Source organism: Curcuma longa, chromosome 5 (genome assembly GCF_044706935.1).
Source record: "Curcuma longa cultivar G26 ecotype Majalengka, Jawa Barat chromosome 5, ITB_CL_G26_1.1, whole genome shotgun sequence".
In the NCBI taxonomy this organism is placed as follows: domain Eukaryota; kingdom Viridiplantae; phylum Streptophyta; class Magnoliopsida; order Zingiberales; family Zingiberaceae; genus Curcuma; species Curcuma longa.
In genome coordinates, this window is record NC_133865.1 from 2,658,614 (window position 1) to 2,673,344 (window position 14,731).

The window sequence follows — 14,731 nt, forward strand, 5'->3', positions numbered from 1 at the left end:
CGCGACTTGTGCGCGTTGTCGACGTGGTTGGAAATTTCTTTTCGTGCGCATGGCAAGCGGAGTCGTGCCGACGAGCAAAAAAACAACCCGGCCCCTAGAACCCTAAATCTGGTTGTCATTCGTCTCGCCAAAAAAAACCTGATCCTAGAACCCTAAATCTTATCGCGACACCCGTCGCTCCTCTCGCCATCACGTTCGTCGTCGCTGTGTTCGGCCTGCCGTCGCTCATCTCGTCAAAAAAAAACTCAATTCCAGAACCCTAAATCCCATCGCGGCACCCGTCGCTTCTCTCGTCATCACGTCCGTCGTCGCTGCATTCGGCCCGTCGTCGCTCATCTCGCCAAAAAAAAACTCGATCCCATAACCCTAAATCTCATCGCGGCACCCTTCACTTCTCTCGCCATCTCATCCGCCGTCGCTACATTTGGGCCCGAGGTTAGGTTTCGCCTTCGCCATCGCTTTCATCGTCACGAGTCTACTACATTTGGGCCCGCTATCGCTTCCGTCGCCGCTGCCTTCAGCCGCCGTGATCTCCGCCAACAACCTACGACTCTGCTTTAAAGGTAAGCTTTCAAAAACCCTTCTTTTTCTTCCCTAAAAAGAGAATTTAACCCTAAACGCCTTCAACTAGTGTGGTCTTCGCTGATAAGTCGTGTCGTCGTCGTCCCTCGCTGCGTTCGCGTCTCCGTCCCACATGTGCAACACAGCTTATGGATATTTAAGAAATGTTAATATCCCATCACACCTTCTTAGTTAATGTGCTAATTATGGTTTTTGCATTGTTAGTATGCTTTTTGTTCTTTTATCCTCTTATGGTGTAATATCATTAAGTAAATTATCCAGAAGTGGTGTAGTTTTATCCACATGCGCAATGTGTTCATGCAATCTCTTTTCTCTATTACTGGTGTGTATCCAAACATGATTTACAACTTCTAGTCTCAACTTTCAATCATGGAAAGCAACCTCTATAATTGTTAATGTTAATGCGATTATTTTGTCTCAACTTTACACCATGCTTAATTTAGTCATTTTATGAATTAAAATTATGTTGCATATTCCTTCTTTATGATTTTGGTTACTGTCATAAGATGAAACAAACAAGTGATATGAATTTGCAACCATATTATGAAAATTATTATATTGAGTCTTTTATTAAGATACATGATGTAGTGAATATATGATACTAGAATCTGTCTAGAATTCTAATAAGCTATTTGAAATATGGTGAAGGAAGCACCGATTATTGAACTCAACAATTCTCATTCTATTTTTTGATTTGTCATTTATCTTTTTTTTCAGAAAACTTGTAAATCAGTAATTCTTTATATAACAAAATGGTATATTATTTGTTTTAAAGTTCTAATATTTTATTTATATAAGATTCTGAAAGTTATTTTTAATATAGGAAAAAACATATATGGTCATTATTGGACACGAATCAGATATTTATGACATGTGAATAGAAATATCTAATTAAGTTATTGACTTTAAAAATGTTATACATCAGTCTTTCAAGAGTAGAGAGGAGGTAAAAAGAGCTTTTCAAACATATTTAAATAAAAAATCTACATCTACTTCTTTAACATCGAGTGGAAAAGAAATTTCAAGGGCAACTTCAAGTTCAAGTTCAAATTCAAGGAGAAACCTTTCGAAGTTTGAAAAAATAACTAAGTTAAAAGATACATTAGAAGAGATAAAGCAATAATTGGATTCTCTACAAATTAGTAGTGATGATTAGATATGTTATTTCAAGTTGTTATCTAAGTTAAACTTTAAATATTGATTATATCTAAGTTTTTGTAAGTGTGGTATCAATGTAAGTTGTTTTATCTAAGTTATTATAAATGGTGTATTGAACTTGAAATAAGATTTGAGTTATTCTATTTGAGTTATTGGTGTGATAAACTTTACTTTTTTTTCAATGTCCTTAATGAACTTTTTTTGTATTTTAACTTCGTGTTAACCTTTATTGCTATGTATTGAACTTTGTTCAGGGGTCAAAATCTCAATTGACGGATGTGCCTCAAAGAAGTCCCGTGAATATCATCCACCAAAGGCAATCTGAAAAAAAAAGGATGTCTGTGAGATAATATTGGATGACGAGTTACTCTAGAACTGCCTTTGAAAATGTACACATACTTTGTACACAAATCTTTTTTCTACAGACTAATTCACTTGGATGGTTCTACTAATGCAAACTGAAGCAACAAAGTTAGCACACACTACTATAAGCAATCTACTTGACACATCCAAACATTATTTCTCTATTTCAAACAATTGCATTTTTGAATAATAGATTTTCTGATAAGAGACCAGAGCAAAAAAACAAGGTTGGCAGAAAACAATGGCCATCAGCCAAATCTTTATGTGTGTGTTGCTTACCCTTGTTTCTTGTACACATGATGCATTTAGTTCCCTGTTGGTCGAATTCATCGTCAATTGAAGACAAGGATTCAAGCTAATGGCCGAGTTGGAGCAACCGCAGCTGTGTACTCGGCGGCGATTTGGAGTACTTAACAACATGAAGTATTGGAGCTTGCCAAGAATGCAAGTAAGGATCTGAAGGTGAAACATATCACCCCACACCACCTTCAGCTAGCAATTCGAGGGGATGAGGAGCTTGATGCCCTTATTAAGGGCACAATTGCTAGTGGTGGAGTCATCCCTCACATCCATAAGTCTCTCATTAACAAGTCTACTAAAGAATGATTATGTTTAATTTTCATGGATTTAAAGTTTATGGCTATGTAAACCTGATTAGACCAGTGATTTTGTTGTTTTGATTATCAAACTGTATACCTTATCAGGGTGATTATTCTAAATAAATTGATGCTTTCCTTTCTACTAGCTCTCCAGATTTACCAATATAAAGACTTAGTTTTAGATCTTTTTCATACTGCAAAATATAAATGATTATCTTAAAACTTTGCTAATAGCGAAATCTTGCAACACTATAATAAGGGGCTTAATATTTAAGGGGCAATGGTGCAACGGTAGGACATCCGGGTTGTAACCCAGGGACCCGCGGTTCGATCCCCAACTACAGTGTATTTGCAAGAATTTTCTTCCAAATGGGGAACGCAATCAAAGGATGCTGGACATCTGGATTGGTCGCCGTATGCGCTTCCCGATTTACTGGTGGTCGGTGGGAAACTTCCGTGGGACCGGGCCGGCCACCCCCAGGGATTGAGTCCATAAGACTGACTAGGATTTATCATCATTTTTTTAATATTTAAAGAAGATTGTGCTTTAGAAACATGAGGTATGTGGAAATGGTAGCGATATGTTTTTTTGTATTGTAACAATCATATAAATACAAATTGAAAGTTCTAGCTTCATGCCAATCCATAGTTAAAATTTTAAATTTTCATGTCAAATCACATAAACTTGATTTCTACGAAATTTTGTCAGATTCTGCAAGCCCTCAACATGTCCGAATTTGAGAACCCTTGGTTGATAATGAACTTTTCCAACAGCTACATCCTCTAAGTGCATCCCTTCCTGCTTCCTCATTTGATCAAATACTTGACAGATCGATCATCACACATGAGACATGCCAACAGTTTTAAGAATATGAAAATTGCCAACAAAGGGCAATAAGTCGATAACAATCTTAAAACCAATAATACTTCTTACCGAACAGGGTTATACATATTCAAAAATAGTAAAAATTGAAGTCTCACTTGCATAAAAATAAAAATTGAAGTACTCTTTGATGATGACAAGTTCAAATCCTTTCAACATTGAATCCTAAAACATGTTGTTAGAACCTGCAATAATAAAAATAATTATTAACTTTAATTTCTCAATCAATCAACCACTATAATTTTATAAAATGAAACTTTGTTAGTACCAATCATAGATGGTAATTCTTCTTCATATGTGTCGTCATCGTTGTTATTATGATTATCTATACTTGATCTGGCAATCGACACATTGTTATCATATTTACAACATTTAATAAAATAAATTGATTTACAAATAAAATTATATAAATGCAGAATTAATCGACACATACCTTTGTTGTAAAAGTGAGCAATTACACTTGTCATGTGACACACCTCAATGCCCACATCCATGACATAGCCGGGACTTTAAGGTTGACTTTTCCTTTGATGATTTCAATCTCTTCCCACATCCTTTTATTCTTACTAAAGAAGGATCAATAATAACAGGAGTCTCATCCATGGATTTCTTCCTTTGATTTACATTATCGTATTTTTTACTAATATTCATCTCTTGAATTTTATTGCAGATACAATCGAATTGTTCATCCAAGAAATTTATTCCCTCATCAATCAAAGATGCATTACAATTAATATTGACGCTTCATAGAACAACTTCGAGTGCCTTGACATCAAAAATCTTTTTGGATCATCGATGAAATTTTGCTTCCCCCAAGCATATATTGCTCCAACCTTTGCATCTTGTGTCCATCGTTTGAGTATATACTTATCAGACAAATGAAACACTTAGTTGATACAGAAAAAAACTAACATATGCCTTCACGAAATGTCATCAAACTCAAATTTTTTACAACTACAGGATATGTAGTCTCTCTAGTTGTTATGCGTGAAGACCCTTCTTGATTTGGAGGAAGAACAACTTTGAAAATTTTGTTAGAATTAGCCCTTAGTGTCAATTCGGATTGAGTTGGACTCGAGTTGGACTCAAGTCAACTCAGATTGTGTGAGACTCGAGTTGGACTCAAGTCACACAAGCCAAATTCGAATTTGATTAAAAGGTTATCATGCATGAGATGCATGATCATTAAAAGGCTACATGATCTTCCTTAAAAGAAGAGAAAGATTATCATGCATGAGATGCATGATCTTCAGTAAAAGAGGAGAAAGATCTTCATGCATGAGATGCATGGGAATTAATAAAGTATTAATTTCGTAGATCACTAAAAGACAAGAAAACCCTTCATCCTTCATATCTCATGGTGGGATATAAAAAGGGGTGAGAGGCTCTTGATGAAGGGGTTGTTGGATGCTCTTGCTCTTCCTCTTCTTCTCTTCTTCTTCTCTTAGCCGAACCTCCTCTTGTGGCTAGCACCACAGTTTAGTTGTTCTCCATCTCAGTGTTCGTGTGGATACCGTGGAGGCGCGAACACACTGATCGTGCTGAGATCCGACGACCTTGAAGGCAAAGAGTTGCTGTCGGGATTGTGAAGGACACACATCGAAGGTAAACTCGATTCTAGTAGGTAGAATCGTCAAACGAGTATGTTTTTCGCATGGATCTTCTGGAGGGATCCTGTTTTCCGCTGCGTTATATGCGGTTTAATCAGTTTTTCACGCATATAGATCCCTACAAATTTATCACATGGTAAACTACAAAATCAACTTCTATAGATATCTGTTTCACATAATAACCATAACTCTTACTCATTTCACTTTGAAACTCCATCCATTTTTTTGTATACAACTTAACCATTTGAGTTTTCATTGGCCAGTTTGTCTTAATCTTAGGATACTCATTCATATCAATATGGTCAGTAATTAACTCATTATGTCTTTGGTGTCTCGGTGCCCTATTGAAACGGGTGATAAAATCCATCAATGAGTTCTTATTTGAGATATACATCTTGAAAAATGCATATGAGCTTTCAAATCTTTGACTATTTGATATTCCAGCACAAAAAATATGGCTAAAATATGCTAGCACCCACTTTTGTCTCAATTCGTACATCAAAGACAACCAATCATTTTTCTCCAAGTTAGCACACTTGATAACCTCTTCCCATGAATTCTCAAATTCATCCGGCGTTGTAGAATTTCTAATGACATTCTTTATGCTTTGATAGTTGTCATGGAAAGTCAAAGGGTCTAATTTCTCTAGGAATTTATTCAGTATGTGCCATAAACAATATCGATGCATTGTTTGAGGGAAAACTTGTGCAATGACCTTCGTCATAGCAGGATCCTGATCTGTGATGATAACTTTAGGTGCACCTTTAAGCATGACTTCAATGAACTTGTTAAGCAGTCAAACAAAAGACTCAGCTTTCTCATCACTTAAAAAACTGCAACCAAAAATAGTTGTTTGATGATGATGATTAACTCCTACAAATGGTGCAAAAATCAATCCATATTTGTTGGTATTATATGTTGTATCAAATACAACTACATCACCAAATACACTATATGCCCTCCTTGATATATGATCTGTCCAAAAATACCTACTAAATCTGTTATCTGAATCAGTCTTGTATTCATAGAAAAAATCAGAATTCTTCTCTTTTTCAGATGCAAATAGCTCAATTAGTGTTTCAGCATCAATACCTTTTTCTTCATCCCTTAGCTCTTTCTCAAAGTTTCTAATATCTCTTTCTGTGCAACCTACTAGCTCAGGTCCTCCATACTCTATTTCCAACAATCGCATTTGTTGACAAGTTGGCACATTGGCCTCTGAAAACTGTTGAGTCAATGCTTTTTTTTGCTGCCGAAACATGACGATGTGAGCGTAGTAAATGCACCTTTGAAGGAGTCGAGAGTGGATGATTATGACTTTCCACGAAGTTAGCGACAATCCAATTAGATCCAGTTTGTTTCTTTACAAGTGAAATCTTTGACTTACATCCAGTTCTAACTTCGCCACGTACTCTTTCCCTTCTCTGTTGATCACCTTTTGTCTGTTTATTCCATTGATCATCAGTATGCCCTTGTTTAAAACATACAAATATTTTCCAAACAACTTCATTGTCATCTTATTTTTCTTGCTACTGTTTATCCTTGCACTAAATCTGGCTTCTCGCGCATATTGGTTATACCATAAAAATGTGATGTGAATTCCATCCCAATTTTTGGCTTTCGATCATCTGTAACTTGGGGAATATATAGATGATCATCACCGTCATTTTCTTCCATTGTTGGGGAATGTCAAATTTAGATGAAGTGAAACTCTGCATATCACCATATAGCCATAAAAATATTCTAAATCAAATAGTCATAAATAAGATAAGATAAAAAACAGTGACCACCATTCAGAAATGAACAAAGAAAATAACAATAAGTTCATAAATCAATAACTCTTTAAGCTAATTATGGATGCAAATTCATAGAACATATAGAAAAATAATCAACAAATCTTATATTTTTCTAAGAATCTAGGTCGGTTGACTCCAAAACCAAAACAGACAAAATAATTGCACAAGAGAATTGTTGGTACAATCTTGCCCCAAGTGAATTATATTTTAATGTTTGGCTAAAATGAGTTTAAGGTAGACAATGTTGGTAATTTAACTTGTGTGGTTTGAGTCCACAGGAAAGTCCAGGAATGAAGTCTTGGCAAAAGGTAAAGTCTCGGAGATGCGGCCTCTTGGCAAAGGATGAAGTCCCGGAGGCGATGCCTCTTGGCAAAGGATGAAGTCCCGTAGGCGCGACCTCTTGGCAAAGGAAGATTTAGCATGACGAAGCTAAGGGAAATGTCTCAAGCTAGTGCAAGGAAGGGCACGAGGCTTGTGGAAGACGTTTGAAGGCTTGCGTCAAGGCTAAGGGATGAAGAAGAAAGCTAAAAGGGGAGTTTCAGCTTGACCAGTCGACTGACACTGCCATCAGTCGACTGGGGACTTGATCAGAAGCACACACAGACTAACATTGTTTATTCAGTTGACTAACACTGTTCATTCAGTCGACTGACACTGTTCATCCAGTCGACTGATGGATGGAGCAATTGACTGACAGATGAACGTTGGGCTGACAGCTGGAGAATTAAATGCGATTTAAAGAGCTGTTGAAGACCATCAGTCGACTGGCCCAAGAAGCAGTCGACTGATGTCAGGAAAATTATAAAAATATAGATTGATGATTGGAGAAGCAGGAGTTTTATTCTTTCTCTTCTTACACGATCTTCAAGCTCTATAACTCTCTCTCATCTTCCTCCATACTTCACTACTCATTTTTGTGAAAGGAAGAGATCATTCTGTAAAGGTTTCTTCGCCTTCAAAGTGCTCTTTGAAAAGGAGAAGTTTTCATAGTGGAAAGGTGTTGTGTGTGTGGATTCTTGGACTAGTCACCTCGTAGAGATGGATACCAAGTAAATCAACGGGTTAGCGATTGTATTCTTTAATCTTACTTTTGCTATTTTGCTTCCGCTAACGATTTCGCAGGAAAGAAAGAAAATCACTATTCACCCCCCTCTAGCAAACGCATCGGTCCCAACATGAATGAAACAAATAAGCTCACTTGTTTGTTTTATCTTATGACAGCAACCAAAATCATAAAGGAATATGCAACATGATCTTAATTCATATTGCTACTTTTACATTTCAGTGACAATTTACTTAATAATATTACACCACAAGAGAATAAAAGAACAAACAGCATGCTAACGATCCACACAAATCCATATAACAGAGCACATTAACTAAGAAGGTGTGACGAGGATACTACCTGCTGTATCCACAAGCCGAGTCGCATGTGTGGGACGGAGACGCGAACACAGCGAGGGACGGTGACAGCAGCGTATTAGTGGAGATCCACCAGCTGAAGGCATTTAGGGTTGATTCTCTTTTTAGGGTAAGAAAAAGAAAGGTTTTGAAAACTTACCTTCAAAGGAGAGTTGCGGGTTGTCGGCAGAGATCACGGCGGCCAAAGGCGGCGGCTGATAGGCTCTCGCAAGAGTACGGGTGTCATCAAGTAATAAAAGATATCGAACCACAGAGACCGTGAAATTTAACACTAGACTAACACAAAAAGAATTGCAAATGTATGATTTGGTGTTGGGGAGAGAAAGAGGGAGAACTCAAGTACCTAAACCTTGATCGAAGATGAATCAACTAGATGGCAGGATTGTGAAACAATCCTAGGATTTTGGTTTCCTCAAGACTATGGTTGATTGATCATGGATGTCTTACCATTCTTCTAATGTAGGGATTCTAACCAAGCTACCCAATTAGACCTCGTCAGGCTTCATTGAAATTCAATCGTATCCTCTAATATTATGGTCACTAGTTGGAGATGATACCTAATAGTCCGGTTAAGGTTTACCCCCTGTCATGAGGCACCCCAGTCATACGTATCCGATATCCTACCCTCTATCACTGAGTACCCAATTAAGGATTTGTTCCTAGTAATCAATAACCATTAGTTATCACTCATAAGAATTTGTTATAATTTAAGGATCTCCTCGGAAAGTCCGATTAAGGTTTACCTCCTATCACAAGGCGCCCTAGTCATACGATCCTAAGATTTCCTATAAACTATAATTCACTCTCATCCACATGAAATTAAACCTTCACAAACATATCACCAAATACACACAAAGTATAAATCCATATTGCAAAGTATAACCATATCATAGAAGATGGCAAATCGCAAATCCATTGAATATAATCATTCATTACATCTCAATTCCTCCTACATCCTAGAATCTAGAGGGTCTACTCCATGACAGAGGGAATACAACGTAAGGTAGAAGAAAAGAAGTTCATCTTGTTCCTAAATCCAAAAGAAAAAAGGGAAAAGACTTATCAATGCGTGTGAAACTTCCTTGAATTGCAATCTTATCATCGGCGATGGATGGAAACAGTGAAGTAGCCTTGGAGGGATAGATGGAACGTCGAATTCTACTTCGAAAGGTGGCTGCGACGTCCTCGATTCACCTCTGACAGCCCCCCCTTCAAGAGTTTCGAAAAGATTTTTATATAGGCCCCTCGCGTGACACGATCGTGCCTCATGGCACGACCCAGAAACTTGGCCCAAGTCCTCTGTTGGCACGGTCGTGCCTGATAGGCACGGCCCCAAACACGTCTGGTACTGGAAGGAGGGCACGGTCGTGCCTTCTAAGCACGACCCCAAACTGACTCTGCTCTAGAAAATGGCACGACCTCAGACTGCTACCACACTGGGAGAACGACACGGTCGTGCCTCGTAGGCACGACTTGATCTCGGATTCCTTTTGTTTTGGGGGCACGACCATGCCTTATAGGCATGACCTGTGGTCCGCTTGCTTCTTAGTTGAGGGTACGACCGTGCTTGGTGGCACGACCTGGAACAGCTGCTGTTCTGTATGGAAGGCATGACCGTGTTTGGGAAACATGGCTGTTGTTGAGGACTTTACAGGACACACGGCTTGGCTCGGGTGATGAAGCACGGTCGTGCCTTGAGGCATGACCCAGTCTTGAGCTTTTGTTGTTCTTCTTTTGTCTAGCCTTATTTCACATCGATTTTCATCTTGCAAATGCAAAAGTACGAGAGCAGACCTCTAAACTAGAAAATAGAGGAAATATGTCTAATGCACAGATAAAGGGTGCGATAAACATAGAGTATCATCATGAAATGCATAAAGATATGCAATAAACGTAATAGAAATATATATATACCCTACGTACATCGGCGGCGGCGACGGAAGCGATGGCGGGCCCGAACGCAACGGACTCATGACATCGGAAGCGATGGAGCAGGTGAAACCTAACCTCGGGCCCGAACGCAGCGACAACAAACGCGATGGCGAGAGGAGTGACAGGTGCCGCAATGGGATTTAGGATTCTGGGGTCGGGTTTTTTTGGCGAGACGAGTGACGACAGGCCGAACACAACGACGACGAACGCTATGGCGAGAGGAGCGACGGGTGCCATGATAGGATGTAGGGTTCTGGGGTTGGGTTTTTTTTTGGCGAGACGAACAACGACGAGATTTAGGGTTCTGGGGGTCGGGTCGGATTGTTTTTTTGCTCACTAGCACGACTCCGCTTGCCATGCACGCGGAGAGAAATTCCCAACCACGTTGGCAGCGTGCACGAGTCACGGAAATGAGATCGCACAACGTAACATTTCTATATAATAGTTATTTAATAACTTCTATATATTATAGCAACTACAATACACCGAGTCAATCTATATTTTAGAGATAAAATTATTAAAATGACACCTATTTAATTTTAATTAAAAATGGAGCTCCATTATTTTACAAATGATGTACGGCTATTTAATTTTTTATCTGTTAAAAAAACTCTTAAAAGGTATATTGCAATTCATCATTTGAATCATCAAAATTATCTAGTTATGACACTCGCTTTCGGCCTCTCCAACTACCAGGCCAGAAGGCAAATCCGTTCAGCCATTGGATGAGCATGGCGGGACCCACAGGAACTCCATCAGTTTGGACCGACAGCTGTTCGCTTGGGGACGGATAACGACAACGCGTTCCTCTTTCAGGAAGTACGTGGCGTCCACGCAATGCGATGGGGACGCCATCTCGACCGTTGGTCGAGGCCGCTCGAGGCCATCGGGTCAGATCGAACACTCATCCTCCGGCCCTGTTTGGCCAGCCATCGAACTGGTGGAAAGTGCGTCGTAGTTCCCGATGGGTCCCAATGAAACATGGTAAATGAGAGAGCTCCACGTGGACTGTGGAGAGGGATGGCATCGCGGGATGGGCTGATTCCGATGCCTCAATCAGACGCTGGGAAGGCTTGCAACGAAGCGAAGGCTGCGCTATAAGTAAGAGCATAAGGAAGCCGGAAGCGGGAAAACAGATACGAGCTTCCGTTTCTTCGATTATCTGCTTTCGTCCTTTGGTTCGATCTCGGTTCTGCCGAGTTCTGGGCGAGAGTAGCGGCGCCTTTGTTTGCCGTTCCCAGGTATCCGTCCTTTTACGCTGTTCCAGTTGAGAACTGTTTCAAGACACGTCACCGGACCTCCTCGCTGCTGGCTTTGAACAGTGGATAACACCGAGGGCAATGACAGCTTCAACGTCGCCGGAGACTTCGCCGGAGCTGATGATGACTCCAAGGACGGCCTGCGAACACAGGGAACGTCAGTAGGAAGGCCAGGGGGTGCCCTGGCGCGACCACTCCGACGCTCAAGTCAGGGACGAAGAAGGAAGAAGGTGAACAATAGTGCCTGAGCGTAAAAGAAAAATAGAGGAGTTGAGAGAGTGAGAGTCCAAGAGCTACCTGCTGCAAGGAGTGGTCGTTTTAAGGAGAGGATGAGCGTGTATACCTGTCACGTCATCATTTAAGGAACGTTCCATCATGCTTAATGAAGTGTCAGGGACAATTGAGTTCCTTGTCCCATCGCCGGTAAGTAGTCATCTTGTCATGACCCATGTGGGTGTCAGAAGGATGACGGTAATAAATGGGGGTGTGGGCTTGTCAGAGTCATGATGGGATATGCCAGGGCACTGTGGGGCGATCCGGCGATTCGGCTTGATGGGAGGTTTGAAGGGCAAGGGCGGTGGTTGGCTGGCGATCCGGCCACTCAGTGACTCGACAGCGCACCACGCATAGCAAACGGAGCAACGCAGAGCAGGGCACGCAGAGCCTACGACGGTGCCTCTGGCACATGCGTGGCTCGAGTAGACAGCGCACCACGCATAGCAGACGGAGCAGTGCAAAGCAGGGCACGCAGAGCCTGCGACGATGCCTCTGGCATATGCGTGGCTCGAGCAGACAGCGCACCACGCATAGCAGACGGAGCAGTGCAGAACAGGGCAGGACATGGCCGAATGGGGACATGATCGAATAGAGATACGGTCGAATGGGGGCATGGCCGAGCCGAATGAGGACATGGCCGAGCCGAATGAGGACATGGCCGAATGGAGACATGGCCGAGCCGAATGAGGACATGGCCGAATGGAGGATTCGGCCGAATGGAGATATGGCCGAATGGGGACATGGCCGAGCCGAATGAGGACATGGCCGTACGGAGAATTCGGCCGAATGGAGATATGACCGAATGGAGATATGACCGAATGGGGACATGGCCGAGCCGAATGAGGACATAGCTGAATGGAGATATGGCCGAATGGAGATATGACCGAATGAGGACATGGTCGAATGGAGATACGGCCGAATGGGGGCATGGCCGATGGGCGAACCGAATGGAAGAGTGATTCGGCAACTCCCTTGTCCCGAATCGAATGGGGAGACCATTCTATAGCTCATGCCGAAGGCCGAATGGGATGTCATTCAATGACTTCCTCTAATGAGTAGAGAGAGAGAGAGCACTTGGTCAACCAAGCCTTAAAGATGCCGCCTATGGGCCTTTGGGTGAGACCCGGATCGGACTCGAGTAGAATCAAAGGGACCCTATGGGTTATTCCCGTAACATACGCCTTTCTCCGGAGATAATAGATCTATTTTTGTGGTTTGGTTTACTATTTTTGTCTTTGAGTTCTTTGCTGCTCGTATGAGATCGGATCTGTTAAGGAGATTAGTCTTGGTTGTTAGCAGATGTCCATCTCGTTCCTGAGTTCGATTTGGCAGTGTAGCTTTTCTCTTCTTACTTAGATTTGTGCACATTAAGTAGTTCCACTTTTTCCCCCTGAAAATTCGGCGAGAAGGCGTCTGTCTCGGTTTAAATCTCATTTATGCTGGATTTCTCTGCAGTAAATAGGTTTTCTGCAGAGAAGTTTAGATTTGCAAATCTTTCGGTTGATTATAACATTTTCGAGATCTCTCCGAGAGATGTTTTTGGATCAGTTAGATTTGACTTCGTCTGCAGTTAATCCGATGGAAGTTGACCGACTGTTGTGCTACTGGTTTTTACTATTGAACTTTCTTCCCTCTCGAATTTTTTATTTGCAGTGTCTAGCGTAGTTGTGTTATATACTCCGGACTAGTTAGCTTATGATTTTTTTTTCATTTGCAGATAGACTTTTTTTTCAATTAATACTGTAGTATGTCTGCCCTTATTATCATCGAGGTTGCATTCAGGATGGACATTATGGAATTGTACAAATTTGATTAGATCCATTATCTTAAACTGGGATGTGTAAAGGATTGTAGTTGTTGAAAGAGTTGGTACAAGATGCAAAGTTGTGCAGCCACTAATTAACTTGTCAAAGGCAGAGGCACGTACAATGTTACCGGGCTGTAGCCCCGGTAACATTTTTTGAGGAGTTTAAATTATTAATTGATTTTTTTAAAAATAATAATCTGAATCTATCCCGGGTAAATTTTTTTTTAAGTTAACAATTGAATTTTTTTTAATATATAGCCCGGTTTAATAAAATACCTAATCCTTACTCGCCCGGCCGCCCGACCTAACCCTCGTGCGATTTTTTATTCCGCCGTAATTTCTTCTTCCTCCTCACCCGCCCGGCCGCCTCCACCGCAATTTCTTCTTCCTCCTCACTCGCCCCGCCACCCGACCTAATCCTCACGCGATTTTTTCTTCCTCCGTGATTTCTTCTTCCTCCTCACTCACCCGGTCGCCCGATTTCTTCATACTCTTCTGTCACTATTTTGCTCCACGATTGCTTACGAGTTTTCTTTCTGTGAATCACGACTATTATAAGCGATTGCAGTCGGCGTGACTATTGATTCTGAGAGATATAGATTTGCTCGCAGAGATACAAGTATTTTCTTATGATAGATAAATTATTATACAAAATTAAAATTATTACTGTATGCATATCTTGCAAAAATTTATTGACATTCTTTCACCATCGATATTTCATGATTTTTTATTTGCATGTCTTACAAAATTATTTCTACTTGTATGTATGATATGTTGATATGTTGATATTACCTTTTGTGCAATACAAAATTTATTTCATTGTATCTGTTCCTAATTTATTTCTACATGTCAAAATTTATTTGTGTTAGATTATTTTAATGTCAAATCAAGAGAGAAAAAGAGAAAACAATATTCTATCATTCTTTAAGCCAAGAATTGATAATCCTTTATCATCCGAGAGAACTGAAACTAATACATCCATTCCTAATGAGGAGTTCGAACCTCCCTCTAAATCTCAAAGAGTTGAGTTTGATGAAACTTCAC

At 40.5% G+C, this 14,731-nt stretch overlaps 1 pseudogene; it reads right to left on the reverse strand.

Moving 5' to 3' along the window:
* Positions 1-3,750: 3,750 nt before the first annotated feature.
* Positions 3,751-6,872, reverse strand: LOC141829156 (protein FAR1-RELATED SEQUENCE 5-like; annotated as a pseudogene).
* Positions 6,873-14,731: the final 7,859 nt, after the last annotated feature.